This window comes from Mandrillus leucophaeus, unplaced genomic scaffold (assembly GCF_000951045.1).
Source record: "Mandrillus leucophaeus isolate KB7577 unplaced genomic scaffold, Mleu.le_1.0 Scaffold83, whole genome shotgun sequence".
NCBI lineage: Eukaryota > Metazoa > Chordata > Mammalia > Primates > Cercopithecidae > Mandrillus > Mandrillus leucophaeus.
The window spans coordinates 4,366,118-4,383,164 of NW_012109030.1; the positions used below are offsets into that span (position 1 = coordinate 4,366,118).

The following is a 17,047-nucleotide window of genomic DNA, read 5'->3' on the forward strand; positions in this document are numbered from 1 at the left end:
CCCTCCTCGGGGCGCCTCCGGGGCTGGGCTGGGGCGGCCGCGGACCTGCCTGGCCATCAGGCCGAGCGTTGACCATCCGACCTGAGATTTGCTGTTTTTGTTTTCTGGGGTCTTCCCCCTTCCCCCGCCGAGAGAAGGAGGAAAAAGGATGACCGTTGTTGTTCTTTTTAAGAAGGAGAAAGAAGCTCACGCCGTGTCCAAGCCCAAGGGGGAATTGTTGACATCCAACATCTCTAGCTAGCTGATTCGGGTTGGAAAGGTGTTTTAGACTAGATCACGTAGCAGTCAGATAAGTATCCTTTAAAACAAAAAAAGGAAGAAAAAAAAATCCAGATAGTTCCTGACGAATTAACAGGTGTACACCACTCTCTCGGGGTTTGTATTTGGTCAGGGAGGGGAAAGTGGAATACAGTCTTGCCTGTGTTCAGTTACTTGTTAAGAGTCTTTATCTTCCTGATTTGACTTTTTTTTTTTTTAATGATAACTCAAGGTAAGAGCCATCGTGAAAATATATCTCAAAATGCATTGTCATCTTTAATTAGGGGCAGGTGACTTTGTTCATTGTAATGTCACAAGTCCTCATATTGAGTTTAGACCCGCTCTGTTTAAATGTCGTCTTTTAATCAAGTTGAGGTCAAAGCCACACCACAGAACCTGTCCGCTTTTCCTCTGTCGTTTTCTCTAGCATTGGCATCAGGGTAGAAACTCTTCAACGACCTGCAGAAGTCACATGTAAACTGATGAAAATTAGTGAAAAATCGTGGACAATTACAAGTAATCGAATTTTTCAAACTGAGCAAAGCTAGCTAAGATGTGGATTTGGTTCATCTGAAAATAGTTTGATTATAGGCATTTTGCAGATCCATTCTTATCTGCCTCCCCTAATTTAGTTTGGACACTGTTTAATGAAAGAGGCCTGAAATAGTTTCACGCATTCAAAATACTTGGCTCTTCCCACTTTCTGAGTAAATTTTTTTTTCCACATCCGTGCTGATTACTCAGTTACTTGGACTTTTAAAAGTCTCTGTCTGGGTGACTGCCCTGATGGTGCTATCTGATTCATTCAGGAATGTAGGCTGCTTTCTTATTGATGACCTCAGAGAACTTAACTGCTTTATCTTAAAAGTGAGAGTAGTTTTGTTGACTTGGTCCTGGGAGATCTAAGGCCAGAGGAAGGGGAGTAGGTGTTAAGGAGGAACCTCTGTCTTCATGCCTAAGTGACCCTACTTTTCAAAAATAGAAGCCAAAGTGCAGTAGCCTCCATAGAGAAGCTTGTAAAATATTGTATTTTAAACTTTGACTGACATAGCAAGTTTTTCCTTTTTTCTTTTTCTTTTTTTTTTTTTTAATTATAGGTCTGATTCTTCTCTCTCTCTCTGCAGGTGCAGTTTTAGAAAATAAACTTGCATATTAAATAAAGTGCAGTAGCTGAAAGCGAAAGAGTCACTTGTGTGAAAGATGAAAATCTTGCTTTCTTATCCAAATCATGCTACATTTGAAATAACAAATCAGTATTTTTCATGTGTGCTTGCCTTTAAGCTGCTTAAAAGCTGAGATTTTCTGGGTAAACTGAGAAAACTAGAGTGCTGGCTAACTTTAAAGCATACTGTTGATATGCTGGTGAAAATGGGTTGTGAAGAGAAATTTGGAAACCTCTCCTGCTCTATGATTGGGCAAACGTACTTGCCACCTCAAATTTAAAAAAAAAAAAAGCCTAAAAATTGGCACCTGTGGGCATAATTTACCGTGAAAATGGTGTGATCAAGCAAAGCTATCTTCTAAAGCCAAAGTAATCTTTCAAGTTTGCATACTCCAGAATAAGCAAAGTTTTAGGAATTATTATCGACTACAAATTCTGTGATTAATTCAGTTCTCAAAAAGTTTATTTATAAATTATAGATTATACATACTAAATAGAATGAGATTCTAGACTTGAGTGCTTATTCCTATGTTGAGGTCATTAGGATTCTAATTTTTGGTTGTTTTCTCATGCCAGATTATCACCATGAGGTGTATAAGATCCCAGAATTCAGCAACGATGTTAATGGGGAGGCCAAAGAGACACAACCCATTTTTTTAGGTAGGTTCCTATGTCAATTAATTTCTCAGCAAAACATCGTGGCCATTTGCAATTAGGGGGAAAAAGGAAATTGTTCAGGAACGGGAAATGTCTGCCATTGCTTAATGTATGACATTCTTTTCAAGACCTTTTATTTTACAGATTGCCAATATATCCCTTATTAACATTGCTAAAAGTTGTAATTTCAGACATAAATGTTTATTAGTGTCTACACACAGTGCTAATTATCACTCACTCACAGAGCCAGATGCTGACTGTGCAGTTTTGTGGCTCTGCGCTCACCCCATTTACATTGCATATTCGCTGGCATGCTTCACTGGCAATAGTTTGTGTAATTGGGGTATTACATCTTTGACATCTGGATAACAGAAATTCAATTTCCAGGAAGCTGCTATTTGTTTGGTTTTGCTTCTGCCTTGGGTGGGATAGAGGATTAATGTGCTGTCTTGTTATAATGTCCCTTCACCTCTGTGGCCCAGTTGCTAATCCTGCCATGACGAAATTAAATTAAATCTACAGTCAAAAAGCATAAGGAAAATAAAAGTGTGATTGGCTGCCTAAACAGCTCTTGATAGTGCTAGTTATCATCAAGGAGCTCCTCATTTTCCTGGCTTTGTGCTCCTTTCACACCAGCATTTTGGGGCAGGGGGAACAGTATGCTTTCCTCTTACCATCCTTGTTCCTAGCTTACATCAGGGACAAGCAGAGCTAAAGCAGCATCTCCGAGACTTTCCAGCAAGTGTAGCTGCATGATGAGTGGGTAGGTAGCCACAAACATTGCCACCTTTTCCATGTGCAGTGTTGGCGCACATGCTGTACAGGAAAGACTTTGGATGTGCAGTTTTTTATTTGCACACCATCCACCAAAAATGCAACCATGTAGGATTTTGCCTCTAAGAGTGAAGTACCCATAAGGTCAGAGTGGAGAGTAGATGGTGTGGCCTTTGGCTTCAACCTTGCCCATCTTGGACCTCTGCAATCCCAGGTAGCAGGGTGAGGGCCCAGCACTGCACAGCAAGGAAGCAGAACATGAGAGGGATCAGAGCGAGAGCGATTACCATCAAAGCCACAATTACCCCATCAAAGGGGACTTCAGGTAGCAGGACTGCTGCCCAGACCCAGTGTGGGTCAGCCTTCAAACGAAGCTCTCACCGGGATCTCCCTGGTTTTGCTTTGAGGAATAGAAAGGGTGGGTCGGGATGCATTGGGAAGAAGTCAAATATTAATATATACTTTAAGAGGAAAAATAGGGAAATGTCAGCATTTCTTACATGAGCGTTCATTGATGGCACGTGGATCTTTTTGCTAAGGGAAAGAATAGCACTGGTGCCAGCACTGCTCCCAGTACCTGTTTACTGTTAAAGAGAGCTAGGAGCCAAAAGGTTAATAATCAAGTGAAATGCTGTGGCCCAGAAAGAGAATATTCTTGGATTTCAGTCTTTCCAGTCCCCTAAACTTGATCAGTTGGAATTCTGTTTTGTTTTGTTTTGTTTTTTAGACAGAGTTTCGCTCTTGTTATCCAGGCTGGAGTGCAATGGCATGATCTCGGCTCACTGCAGCCCCTGCCTCCCGGGTTCAAGTGATTCTCCTGCCTCAGCCTCCCGAGTAGCTGGGATTACAGGTGCCCGCCACCACACCTGGCTAATTTTTTGTATTTTTAGTAGAGACAGAGTTTCACCGTGTTGGCCAGGCTGGTCTCGAACTCCTGACCTTAGGTGATCCACCCACCTCGGCCTCCCAAAGTGCTGGGATTACAGGCATGAGCCACCGCGCCTGGCTGGTCAGTTGGAATTCTGTATTGTCAAAGTACCACTCTATAAGCCATTTGAAATAACGAATTTGCCCTTTAGTAGAAAATTTACGTTCACCATACAAATGGAACATCATGTCCTTGATTTAGTTCTTCTCCAGCAAGGCAGGCTTTCCCGCGCTTTCTGCTGTATACTAGAAAAGTGGTAAGGTCACTATGAGGGAAGTGAATTGTAAGGATAAGAGAGGGGAAGCTGAAGAGCAACAGGATACTAGTGCCCAGCATTCAGTAAGCTGGAAACTCCCGAAGATGATAGACGTTGTTGATTTTCTTCTTCCTGGTCCGAGTTGAGGAAGATACAAGAATTCCAATGAAAGACCAGGCTTGAGATAGATACACTTTCAAAGTGGTTGCTCAAGAAGGCCTTCAATATCAAGAGACAAAAGATTGAACAGCCTGGGAGTGTGCTGTGGGTTATTCTCAATCTTTTGTGCATTCTGAGGTCACGATGTAGTTGGTTCCCAAATAACATTTTTATTTTGTGATCTCTAGGTCAGTTAGGAAAAAATAACAGAAATTGTCACAGAAACATGATTTCTGGAACAATTGAGAATAGTTACCGATGGCATCTGAAAGTAGGAATTTTTTGTTCACAGTGTTATAGTTTATAGTTTTATAGTTACACTTTTCAAAACATAGATTTAAATATTTCAATTATGTTTACTTTATAAATTGCTAAAGCCTGTCCATAAAGATGTAGAATTCTATGGGAAGCTTATGACATCCAAGGGGGTTTGGTACCAAAATACTAGAACTCTTTCCCCTATAACAAAGTACTGACACACTGTCCCAGGGATATTCTATAGGATTTTCTACATTCAAACATATGTGTTCCCTTTAGTACTATCTGCATCTATAAGATCAAAGTTTATGTCCTAGGTGAAAAAGAGTCTTCCAGAATGTAGCAGAGGTTCCCACATCAAGTCTCCTTCTGTGGAACATTTTTAGGCTGTTAACGAACATAGTGCATCTCACATGGTCGGGTAGCTCAGTAGTGTAAATGGCTTGGCCGAGTGCTTTAGGAATTACATATTTTTAATTGGATAATAGGGTCAGAAGACGTTACTTTACCCTGTGGACATTGACTTTCTCAAGCTGGCTGTGATGGGACTACAACGAAGATTTAAGCACTGTTTGAAGGAAAACGGTTCCCTTAAGTCAATTCACCCAGTGTCTTTATGAGAAAATACCCCGAACTCAGCACTTTTCTGGAATGGGAGTGGGGTCGGAGATAGTCACAGAAATGGATAGGACAGGGACCTTGTTCTCGGAGATTCAGATCCAGTTGGAGAGGAGACAGGACAAATTCAGGAAACAGGGTGCAGTATTCAGCAATCATAAGAGCTGCAGTTGTTTAAGCACTTACTGTGTGCAAGGCAGCACATTGAGCACTTTACATGAAAGACCTGAGTGGCTCTTCGCAGAATGTCTGTACGAGTTATCGTCATCCCCATTTTGTAGATGAGCCTAGAGATGTCAAGGTGACCTGCCCAAGGTCTCTCAAGTAGGAAGTGCCACAGGTGGGGTTCCAGTGCAGGTCTGCCTGAGCTTTGAACACTGTACTTAACCGCCTCCCTGTGAACAGTCATTAAACGACAAATGTGAATGGTCAGGGCAGCAGCAAATGCAGAGTTGGAAGGGGTAGAGGGGAGGGCTCTACAAAGCAGAGATGTTGAACTACAGGAAAGATTCGCTCCTGTATTTCTCCTCCCTGGAGAAGATTCCAGGTGGGAAGGGTGAGGGAGCCGGCAGTAAGCATCATTATAGCTCGACCATGAGTGTTGCACCTTATGGTTTAGAAAGTTCTTTCACATCTGTTTTCTCGGGATTTTTACCATATACCTGTGGGGTACTTAGGGTAGATATAATGATTCCTATAATGATGGGAACCAAAGCTCAGTTACCTGACCTGCTCATTAATAGCAGAGACCAGAGTAAACCCAGGCCTCCTCTCAAAGATCTTTCGCCTCTGCCCTGTGGAGCCAGGCAAAGCCAAGGCTCATGGAGGAGGCCTTAGCTGCTAGCAGGGCACTTATAGAAGGATTTTAATGAGACAATTAATTTATTATTCATAACACTAATACAAATATAAAATGAAGTCTCTTTTGACACATTGGATTTTGGGTTACATTTATCATAGTATGTACATTTGAAACATGTTTGTCAGTGTTCAGTCTCATTCATTTATTCATTCAACAGAAATTCACTGTGCTCCTTTTACATCCATGCCAAGCCCTGTTCTAGTTACTCTTTTTAGTATTCAGTTCAGTTATTCAGCTTTCCATAGATGAAGCACACAGTGTGGCTGCCATGCCAGGTGAGCAGGATCGACATCTCTGAAACTCTGAAATCTCTTTTCAGTGGCTTTCTTGATGACAGCTGCCCCCACTAGAGTCCCCAGAATCTCCCCAAAGAGGACACACTCGAAAAATTCCTGTGCACTTTTACAAATTAGAGAGTTATCTCCCATCCACGACGTCATTCTCCTCCCGCAGGACTGGGCAGGTCTGTTTGTAAGACAGAGGAGGTCTTCACCTGGAGTCAGGTGGCCTGGGTCCCACCCTGGTTCTTGGTTGGTTTCAAAAGGCTTAGGAGCTGAGCCCCTGCTCCCAAGAGGAAGAAGGGTCTAGTGTGTCACCATATCTGGGGCAGGAGTTGCAAACTTAGGGGAAATGAAGGGCCAAGAGGGAAAAGTAGAACCCCGAAATCCCAGTATTTTGAAGCAGGTGCTTCCCGACTCTGTTCCTCCCCGTCAAAGCTCCACCTTCAGCACGCTGGCCCCACTGTGTCCTTGTGTCCCTGTGCTCTTTCATGTCAGGCCTCTCCTTTTTTGGTGGTGGAATGAACGGGACAGACAACCAGGAGTGTCTCTTGGGGTTAAGTATGTGGCCGGTAATAGTGTCATTTACCCAGAGCTTGCTGTGTGCCAGGCACTATGTAAAGGACTTTGTAAATGTTATCCCATTAATTGTCCCAAGAAACGTGTTGTTTTTCCCTCTTGATGGATGAAGAATTTGAGGAGTTCACAGAGTTACTCAGTGCCAGAGCCAGGACGCAAGCCAGGGTCTGCCTGTCTCCAAAGCAAGCCCTTAACCGCATGGCAGGCTGTGTTCAAACGCGCTCCCAGGCGAAACCCCCGGCGTGTCCAGTAGATCAAAGGGGAGCAGAGCTGCTTGAAGAAAGGTCGAGGAGACCCAGAGCGCCTTATGTGCGTTCCACATTCCTCTGTGGGCCTCTGCAGAATGTTAGGGCACCCCCAGTCACTATTTTAAAACCCCTGGTCTAGACTGTTCCCAGGGCTTCATACAGCACCTGATATGTCTGATTATACTCTAGGACCAAAAAATGGCTTCAAAAACAATTGCAAGCAAAGTCAAAGTTTGGAGAGCCTCTTGAGGAGACTTAAATACCGATAGCTTCTTTCAATTTATGTGCACATATACATGTGTTTCAGTAGCTGTGGATGCAGAACTTTGTCGTTCTCACGTATGACTTGTTGCCTGAAGTCTGGGAGGCATTTGTATTTAGGCCATACGGGCCCTCCATTTCTCACTTAGTTTTTATTGCAGCTACACTGTGAGGTCGGTGTTGGGTTGGCCTCATGTTTTACAAATGGGAACCTCAACTCAGGGGTGAAAGTGATTTGCCCAAGGCTACATGGTCATTAGTAGCTGACCACACTTTCCAGTCGGGTCTCCTGACATCCACATCTGAGCTCTTCACCTTGTCAGAGCTGCTACCACTCCTTGCTCCAATCTGCTCACATAGGCTGATCTCAATACGTAACTTCTCACCCTCTCTCCTGCTTAGAGACTTCAGCTGCCTCGTCGTGGGTTCTAGAATCAAGGCAAAGCCCTTCACTGAGTGTTTAGTATGCGTAGTGTGACCCGACCGCATCTGCATCTCCCTGTCTCCAGCTTTCATGCAATCACCGTCCGTTGAGCCAGCCGGCTTCCTAAAGCAGGACTTCCAGGTGCAGAGGGGGCTCCACAGAGAGAAGGAATGGGGTGGCCAGGAGCTGCGGCCTGGGAAAGCCCCTGGGAAGAAAGGAGCTAGGGCTTGTTTACTGTCTCCCGTGTATGCTGGGCACTTCCGAACTTTATCTCATTTAACACTGAGACCAGCTCTGAGAAGGTATTGTCATTTCTCCTTTTATATGAGAAAAATGGGCCTTTAGAATTGTTAATGTATGTACGGTCATAGAGCTAGGAGACAAGAGCCTGGATCTGGAATTTGGACATGGCCTGGCCGCAGTCTTTCACTGTAACACGCTGCCGTGGAGGAGTGAGGCCCCGCTCTCCCCCTCGTTCAGTTCGCTGTCTGTTTCTAACCCACCTTTCCAGCCTTCTCTTGCTCTTCACCCTCACTGAAAACATGTGCTGTTGTCAAACCGGCCACATCATTCCCTCCTTAAAGCACCTTCCCGTTCTCATCTCCGCCGTTTCACGGTGGCTTCTTCTCCATCCTAGCCTCCTTGCCTTACCCCATTTCCAAACTTCTTCCCCTAAAATCCTGTCTCTCCCATCGGTTTTTAAAGCTCAATTCAAATATTACCTTGGCCTGTAAGCCTTCTCAGTTTACATAGCATAGTAGAGAGAAGTCGGATTTAGAGTCAGAAAACCTTGCTTCGAATCTGAGGCTCCAGCTGTAACACCTTGGATAACACTCTTGAGGGCTTTCCTCATCTTCTGTAATAGAAGAATAATGTTGGCCCTCCTGACGCACATAGGAAATCCTGTATGGTAAAATGCTTTTTCAAACTGAAAAACACTGTGTTTGTGTTTTTATTACCCCATTCTTCCTCCTCCTCCCAGATTTAGGAGTTACCTTTTATTTTATTTTATTTTTTTGAGACAGAGTCTCGTTCTGTCGCCCAGGCTGGAGTGCAGTGGCGCCATCTCGGTTCACTGCAGGCCCCGTCTCCCGGGTTCACGCCATTCTCCTGCCTCAGCCTCCCAAGTATCTGGGACTACAGGCGTCCGCCACCACCCCCGGCTAATGTGTTTGTATTTTTAGCAGAGACGGAGTTTCACCGTGTTAGCCAGGATGGTCTCGATCTCCTGACCTCATGATCCGCCCGCCTCGGCCTCCCAAAGTGCTGGTATGGCAGGCGTGGGCCACCGCACCCGGCCTAGGAGTTATTTTTTCTTCCGATACTTGGGCACTAAGTAGTAACAGTACTCTTCTCTGGCACTCACCATGTGATGCCTAATATTGACTTATTTTTGTGTGTGGCTTTATTGTGCTCAAGTCACCCAGCAGATCCTCCCCCGAACCTTAACAGCTGCCACATTGAAATGGAGTTGTTTATTTGCAGGACTCTTCTAATCGCTCCTAATGTAAACTGTCAGATCCTAGAGGGCAAGTGTGACCTGAATTCATTTTGGATCCTTTGAGAACCTAGCACAATGCTGTATCCGCAATAGGTACTCTGCTGATTTAAATGCATGAATATATTGGACACTGTCGTTAGGACTCTGAAGATTTATTGTAAAGTATACTGCTATATTGAGATTGTAGAGACATTTAGTGAGCCAAACTAAAAGATGCCTCATTTAACTTTAAGCTTCTGTAACATACTAGAGTAGAAATTTGGGATTTCTGATGTTGATTTGTGAGATACAACTTCTTTTTTCAAATCTAGAAGAAACTGAAAAGGAGAACTCACATATGAAAGCCAGTGACATGTTGGAAACCAAAATTGGAAAATCACATTTGTTCTACTTGTTCCTTATTCTGCTGTAACACAGGTACAGCTTTAGAAAGGTGCTTAAGATAGCACTGGCCCGTCTGTAAACCGATGTTGACATTGTTGACTTCTCAGATTCCACATGAAGCAAGCTTTTCTACCTTAATTTAAGGACATACAGCCATGTATTAAAGATCACACCCACAAACCTTGGTGCCTGTCGGGTTTCTGAAGGAGTTGGGCCCCTGCACACAGCCACCCAAGTTGTACCTGCCCAAGGGGGCCCTGTGAGGGGCCAGTGGGGCTAACATGCAGCCAGCCTGCGGCCTGCTCGCCACGGCCCGCGTGGGGGCAGCAGCTGTCCTGAGGAAAAGCCACGTCTTTCTGTTTCTCAGGAAGGCTCGTTGTGGTTCAGCAACTGGCCTGTAAATGAAAAGTGTGATATATTGTGGTCTTTTACTTTTCTTACACTGGTCATGACCAAATCATTGAAAAAATAATAATAAAGTCATGAAGGGTAGAATCTAAGGAAACATGTTGACAATTCAGCCTCTCTCTGATTTTATTTTCGGAGGAAAATCATATGGCCATCTATACGGTGAAATAAGGATTTTGAACCAGTGTGTTCTGCATCTCAAAGTTAAAAATAGACCTGGGATGTTGGCGCAGGAAGTCTGTTATCCTTATAAGTAGCAGATTATCGAAGAGAAAGTGACCTGGACAGCAGTGCCCCAGCAGTAGCAGGGGAGTGGGGTTGGCGAAGGGCAGAAACCTGAACCTGCAGGCATTGCGATCCACATGGTGCCTTTCGGGTCCTGAGAGTATTGTGTGCAACTTGGGCTGCCCCTCTGCCTGCAATTCTTTTCCATTTTTCAGAGACAGGGTCTCACTCTGTTGCCCTGGCTGGAGTGCATGGTATGATCATAGCTCACTGAAGCCTCCAACTCCTGGGCTCAAGCTACTCAGCCTTCCAAGTAGCTGGGACTTCAGGCATGTACCACCATGCCCAGCTAATTTTTTTATTTTTTGTAGAGACAGCGTCTCCCTCTGTTGCACTAGTTGGTCTTGAACTCCTGGCCTCAAGCGATCCTCCAGCCTTGGCCTCCCACAGTGCTGGAGTTGTAGGTGTGATGCTTGAAATTCTTTGTCATCTAAGTGTACCCAAACTCCCTAGCATGACAGCTGAGACCCTGCAGGAACTGCCTCCGTCTACTTCTTCCAGCTGATTCCTGACACTCCCCTCTTGCCTCCATGTACAGCAGCCATACCACACCACTTTTCATTCCTGCAGCAGCTCTCCTTCCTTACATTTTAGACTGTGCACTTCCTCACGTCATTGACATGCTTACCACTCTTCTGCCAAAAAAAAAAAAAAAATTCTACAAAACATTACAAAAATTAGCCGGGTGTAATGGTGCATACCTATAGTCCCAACTACTCAGGAGGCTGAGGTGGGAGGATCAGTTGAGCCCCGGGGGTGGAAGTTGTAGTGAGCTGAGATAGCACCATTGCACTCCAGCCTGGGCAACAAGTGAGATCCTATCTCCAAAAAAAAAAAGAAAACCACAAGAAAATCCCAATAGGGCAACAAGTGCTTGCTTAATTTATTTGTTCCACTTGCTTCTTAAAGAATATAACCAGATATTCCAGTCAACACTTATTTTTTGTATGGTCACATATATCTTCAATGGACACTGAGAAATACAGTCTTTTACTTGAACCCTAAAATATAATGGCCTTTGGCACTAGAAATCCAAAAGCTTCCTTTGGTATCAACTCTTCCAAGCCTGTATGTATCCTGCTATCATCTAGCCTGATATCTTTACATTTTTGTTTGCAGAACAATGTCTGGCACATTCTAGGAAATATCATAAGTATTTGTTAAATAAACTTTTTTTTCCTTTGGGTTAGAGTCTCGCTGTGTCACCCAGGCTGGAGTACAGTGGTGCAATCTCGGCTCACTGCACCCTTCGCCTCTGATTCAAGTGATTCTCCTGCCTCAGCCTCCCGAGTAGCTGGCACTATAGGTGCGTGCCACCACGCCTGGCTAGTTTTTGTATTTTTAGTAGAGACGGGGTTTCACCATTTTGGCCAGGCAGGTCTTGAACTCCTGACCTCAAGTGATCTGCCCGCCTTGGCTTCCCAAACTGCTGAAATTACCAGCATGAGCCACCACACCCAGCCTGTTTTCTATTTTATTAGGTAAAAGTCTCCCTTCTTTAAAGTCTAACTCTGAAGTAGGATGCCCTTCTGTGCCCCTGTGTGTCACCAGTCTCTGTGCCACCCCTCTCCCCGGGCCTCGCAGACTCACATGGCACAAGGGACAGCACCCCTGGAATCTTGCAACACTGGGGCCCTGGCATGTGCTCTGCCAGCCTCTTTGCCTGGAGTGACCTCGGCTACCCTTGCCTCCATGATCTTTTAATTGTCCTTCCAGTCTCAGCTTGAATTCCTTCAGGGCAAGACTCTGAGTGTTCAATGCTGTATTCCTACTGTAGTATTCCTTGGCACAGAGTAGATTCTTAATAACTATTTTTGAATACATGAGTTCCATGTTAAAACATATTAAAAGGTAATGTGCCTCCAGTTATCAGTAGATCAGAGTGGGACGATTGAGATGAGGCCGTTTCCTTGTGCAGGATTGTCCCATGCGACACAGGAGGTCTTCATCCCACCCTCCACATGTTGGCAGTGTAAACGTACGTCAATGTTGATAGCAACCCATCTACACATTGAACCCATCAAACGCGCCCTCTGCGAATGTAAGCTACAGCATGGTCCTTAGCAGGCCAGAGTTGTGGGATCAGTCATTCTGAAGGCAATTTGGCTTTAAACAGGAAAAAAACTATTCCATTGCCATCAACTGAATGCACCTCCCTCATCCATTGTCTCAGATACCAGGATGAAGGGGGAGCAGATGAGAGGCTGTGCTGAACAATTTGGCCGCATGACCATAGTTAGGAGAGAGAGGTCAAAGGGCACATTCCACTGGTGGTCAGGTGACTGTGCCTCATTTCTCTACAAAGGATAGCTTATCGCACGCATATTTGATAATATATTTTCGAATCATTACAAAGTTTAGACAGATTTTCTTTCAGTATTCCATACAACCAATATCCTTGTAAATAAGAATCCATAAAATTGTTTTCTTAGTGTTGCATTTTTTCAGATATGCAGAAATATACCGTGTTATTCAGATTCCAAGGGGTTTACAATGTTTTTTACTTGAAATCAAATTTTATATCTGAAAGGTTAATGGAGAAAACTAATTATGCTGCTATCTGGTAACCAAATGTGTGATGAGACATTTGTCTCTGTAATTAACAGCAAGGAACTTTTATAGTTCCATAAAATCAAATGCTACATAGAGTATTCTGTGAGCATTTGTTTGGCCGAGGTGTCCAAAACAGAGATGTTTATGGATGATATAAACTTGAGCTGAAATGTAATGCAGGTGTCTGTGTCTCTCGCAGCATTTCTCATTGTTGAAATGGAAGCCAAAAGATTAATACCTTTACATTGTCATGATAAAATAAGTGATGTGTTCTTGGAACAGTGGAACGCTACATGAGTTACTCAGTAATTCCAAGAATTTATTCTGTTCCAGGAATCATATCCTTAACAATTTATTTTTACAGAAAAAGTTGATGCAATAGAATAGACTATGAAGTTGCTTGTGTGGTGAATGGAATTATATCTCTCAAGTATGACTTTACACCTACATAGGCAATGTAAAGAACCCCACAAAAATGCAAGGTTCAGGTACCTCTTAAAGGTGAAAAGTCAGGAGATGCAAAAGTTAAGGTTCCTCTGTTGCATTAACTCATTCTCATTGCACATAGATAATTTTTTCGATTACTAGCAAGACTTTAATGGGTACCTTAATATGCACAGCATGAAATGTGGCTGAGGAGTTGCTACAGGAATATTAGCTTTAGCGTTTCTCTACAAGTTCAGTGTTCCTCTTTTCAACTCTCCACTGGGAGGGAGAGCCTGGTGCCGGCACACAGTAGAGCAGGGTGGCCCAGGTCCGACCTAGCTCCCCTGGTTTACTTGATCATTCTGGACAGGCAGCTTTTACTTCCCATTTGTTGAGGCAGGGGAGACTGAATTTCCCACCCATTATCTGCGATGAACTAGGAAGAAGATGGAGATGAGACATGTCCCTCGGGGAAGGCTTTCATGGGAATATGTGGCCGGATTTAGGCACCAAATGGCCTCTGCTTGCCACCCCGCTGCACACTCTACAGAAAGAAGGAGAACTGCACAGATGCCTCCGATGTGGGTTTATCTCTTGCACATCAGTGGTGGTGTTTTTCCATCAGCTTTCCTCAACCATATCTTCTCGTCATATCTGTTATTAGAATTGACGTTAATATATTCATATTGTAGATATTTATTGAAGCCACCATGCCAGGCTGGGAGGTTATAGAACCCACTAGGTTGTGATAAGAGAAATTAAGGATTCTGTGGGAACATGAGTCCTCCCAGGCCTGGGGAATTAAGGAATACGGCCCTTGAGAAAATGACCTTGAAACGGAGACCTGAAGGGCCAATCTAGTGTTGGGGCTGAGGACATGGAAGGGGCAGCATGTGGGAACCAGCTTGTGAGACACAGGAAAAGGCCTTGGGCAGGGCCAGAGCTGCACGGACAGTCGCTTCTTGGATTCCGATTGAATTGTTCTGAAGGGAGGCCTGGGCACTTTTATTTTTTAAAAGTTGCCCCAGTGGTTCTCATGTGCAGCCAGACCCTAGAGCCAGACACCACCATAGAATAGGAGAAATGTGGCAGGAGCCAGGGCTGGAGCAGCGGCAAGGAGGCCCGGCCTCTCAGGGAGCTGCCCCTCCATCCTGGGGATAGTGGCGCTCCATGGAGGTCCGCAGTGTAACTCGATTTGCATTTTTGAAAGATCACTCTAGCTTCAGGGTGGAATAGAATGGGAGGGGAGCAGTCCTGAAGGCTTGTGGCAGTAGCCCCATGGAGTGATACCAAGAATGGGGTGGTGGTGGGGAGAAGCGGTAGGATTCTAAAGTAATTTAGAAGTTATAAGAAGCAGGACTTGGTGACTAATCGGCTGTGGGAGGGAAGGAAAGAGGAATAACTCCTAGGTTTTTGGCTCGGACAGCTGAGTTGGCCCATTTACTAAGGCTAGGGGATGGTCATGATAAAATAACCTTTTTAGACATGATGTGAAGGTTGCTTTTGAGATGTCCAAGTGAGGCTATCTGGTAAGCAATTGGATGTATGGCTCTGAAGCCTTGAGGTGGAATCTGGGCTGGCGTCCTCTTGTACAGATAGTCAGTGGAGCCAGGAGAGAGGACGGGTGGATCCAGGAAGAGCATGGAGGGCGAGAAGACTGCCTAGGCCAGTGTCCTAAAACTGTGGACACTGAAGGCAATGTTTTGCGCACCAGTGGTTGTGACCTGTAAGTAGGTCATGATATCAATTTAGTGAATTGTCACCGACACTACAACAGTAACAATAGCAATAATAATAAGAAGAAAGAAATAGAGTAGAATAGAAAACATCAAAGTATACTGCATGCAGGGAAGGAAAATTCCTGACACTGTCGTTAAGAGTTGTGTGCATGGTATACCTATCTGTATGTGTGTTCTAGGTCATCATGAAAAATGTATTTCTTGCTATGAACCATGGTCAGAAAAGTTTGGAAGCCACTGATTTAAGTTACTGTTGCCTTAGCCCCAGAGATTTCCCACGAGACTCACTCAGGGAAGGCTGCCATTCTCCAGGTCCCTTGGGCCCCAAGTTATCCAAATCCCTTGAGATCCTTGAAAGAAAAAGCCATTGTGAGTGTGATCTGTTTGTCATCATTATTAATAATATTTGCATTGAAAATGAAATTGTACAACAGCATGTGTGTTTAACTCTGAATATTTTAAAAGTTTAAATGACTGAAGAAATATAATCCAGACGGTACTTAATGATGTTCATACTTAACTGATCCATGAGGTAGATGTGGAATTAACATCTCAGGAAGGAAGGGATATTTGCATTTCTGTGTCAAGACTCTCTTAGAAGTTTTCTGTACAGGAGAGCAGAGGATCAGTGTTTCGACTTATATTGAAAAGGGCGCGTCTTTGCAAATAGTAAATTATGAACATTTTCTTGTCGAATGAAGGCAAGACTTGTGTTACTGTAGGAATTCAGAAGCAGCTCTTAATCTACAATCTTGTTCTATTTTTCCTAGGTGTATTGTCAGCCTTTGGAGACTTTTGCTGTGTGTTTCGTAGAATCGTGAACACAAACTTTTATTTCACTTTTCTGAAGTTTTCATCTTTGGCTTTTGTAGAACTAACAGGCTTCACATGGACCACGTTTCCAGTTTGTTTTTTTCTAAGAGACAGGATCTCGCTATGTTGTCCAGGCTGGAGTGCAGAGGCTGTTCACAGGTGTGGTTATAGCATACTGCAGCCTTAAACTCCTGGGCTCGAGTGATCTCCTGCCTCAGCCTCACAAGTACGAATTTCCAATTTAAAAGGAAATATCAGCCTCATTCTTCTTAGTTTGGAGCAGTGCAACTAAGTCAGAATCTGTAAAGATGGTTTGGTCCAGTGATTTCCTTGTTTCCACCATGTGTGCTAACATTCCTAGGTAGTTAAGGTACCAGCTAGTTCACACGGCACCCACAGCTTGTTGTGACAGCTCCTTGGACACTGGCTTGATGGTCTCATGAATGGAGCCCTTCCTGCCATTCAGCTAGTTCCTTGAGCAGCTTAGTAGAGCAGTGCAGCATAGGGACCCAGAAGCCTGATGCATCCAATGCAGATCTCTGACCTCACAGTCTCTGCGTCTCCTGGGTAAAATGTGTACGTCAGTGCTCGAACCTCTTAGCTTGGTGTCAGGATTCAATGTAGGCAGGGTGCTTGCCAGAGGCCTGGTACATACTAAGTGCTCTGTAAGTGATATTAATAGCTTTAACACTCTTTCCCTTAAATACATCCAAATTCCTTTTAAGGATACGGGACTTGTAATGAATTTCAAGAGAAAGTGGCCTTAGCATGTATTCCAGGGATTACAACACATACCACACCCCAGCACCTCCCTGCTTGACTTTTCTTGCTGCCGTCTAGCTGCTGGTGGGTCAGTCGTTCCTGCCCAGTTTCACTGTGATGTTTTCAGGTCCACAACTGCATCTACCAGTTGCCTTATACCCAGCTTGGGAATACCACAAGGAAAAGTTTGTAAATAATAATTCTAGATTATTTTTCCTCTAAAACAGTCATATATATTCATTTTGAAACAATTTTTTAAACAATTTATAAAGCTGAAAACAAAATAAAAAGTAAAAGATCCAAGCTGGTCTGAAGTGAGCAAGTTACCTCAGTTGATTGTTCATGGTGAGTTGTAGGTCAAACTCCTTCTACTGTTTCCCCCTTCTCACTAATACACTTGACTAGTTATTTGGGGTTTTGGATGGTTTTTTTTTTTTTTTTTTTTTTTTTGAGA

The 17,047-nt window shown here is 44.0% G+C and overlaps 1 protein-coding gene across 1 annotated transcript in view; it reads left to right on the plus strand.

Annotated features, from left to right (window-relative positions):
* Positions 1-32: 32 nt before the first annotated feature.
* Positions 33-17,047, plus strand: part of BEND7 (BEN domain containing 7) — a 78,003-nt gene continuing 60,988 nt past the window's right edge. Inside the window, exons 1-2 of the mRNA XM_011968136.1 lie at positions 33-259; positions 1,997-2,080. The gene's annotated coding sequence lies outside the window, so the exon portion shown is untranslated. The remainder of the gene's footprint in view (positions 260-1,996; positions 2,081-17,047) is intronic.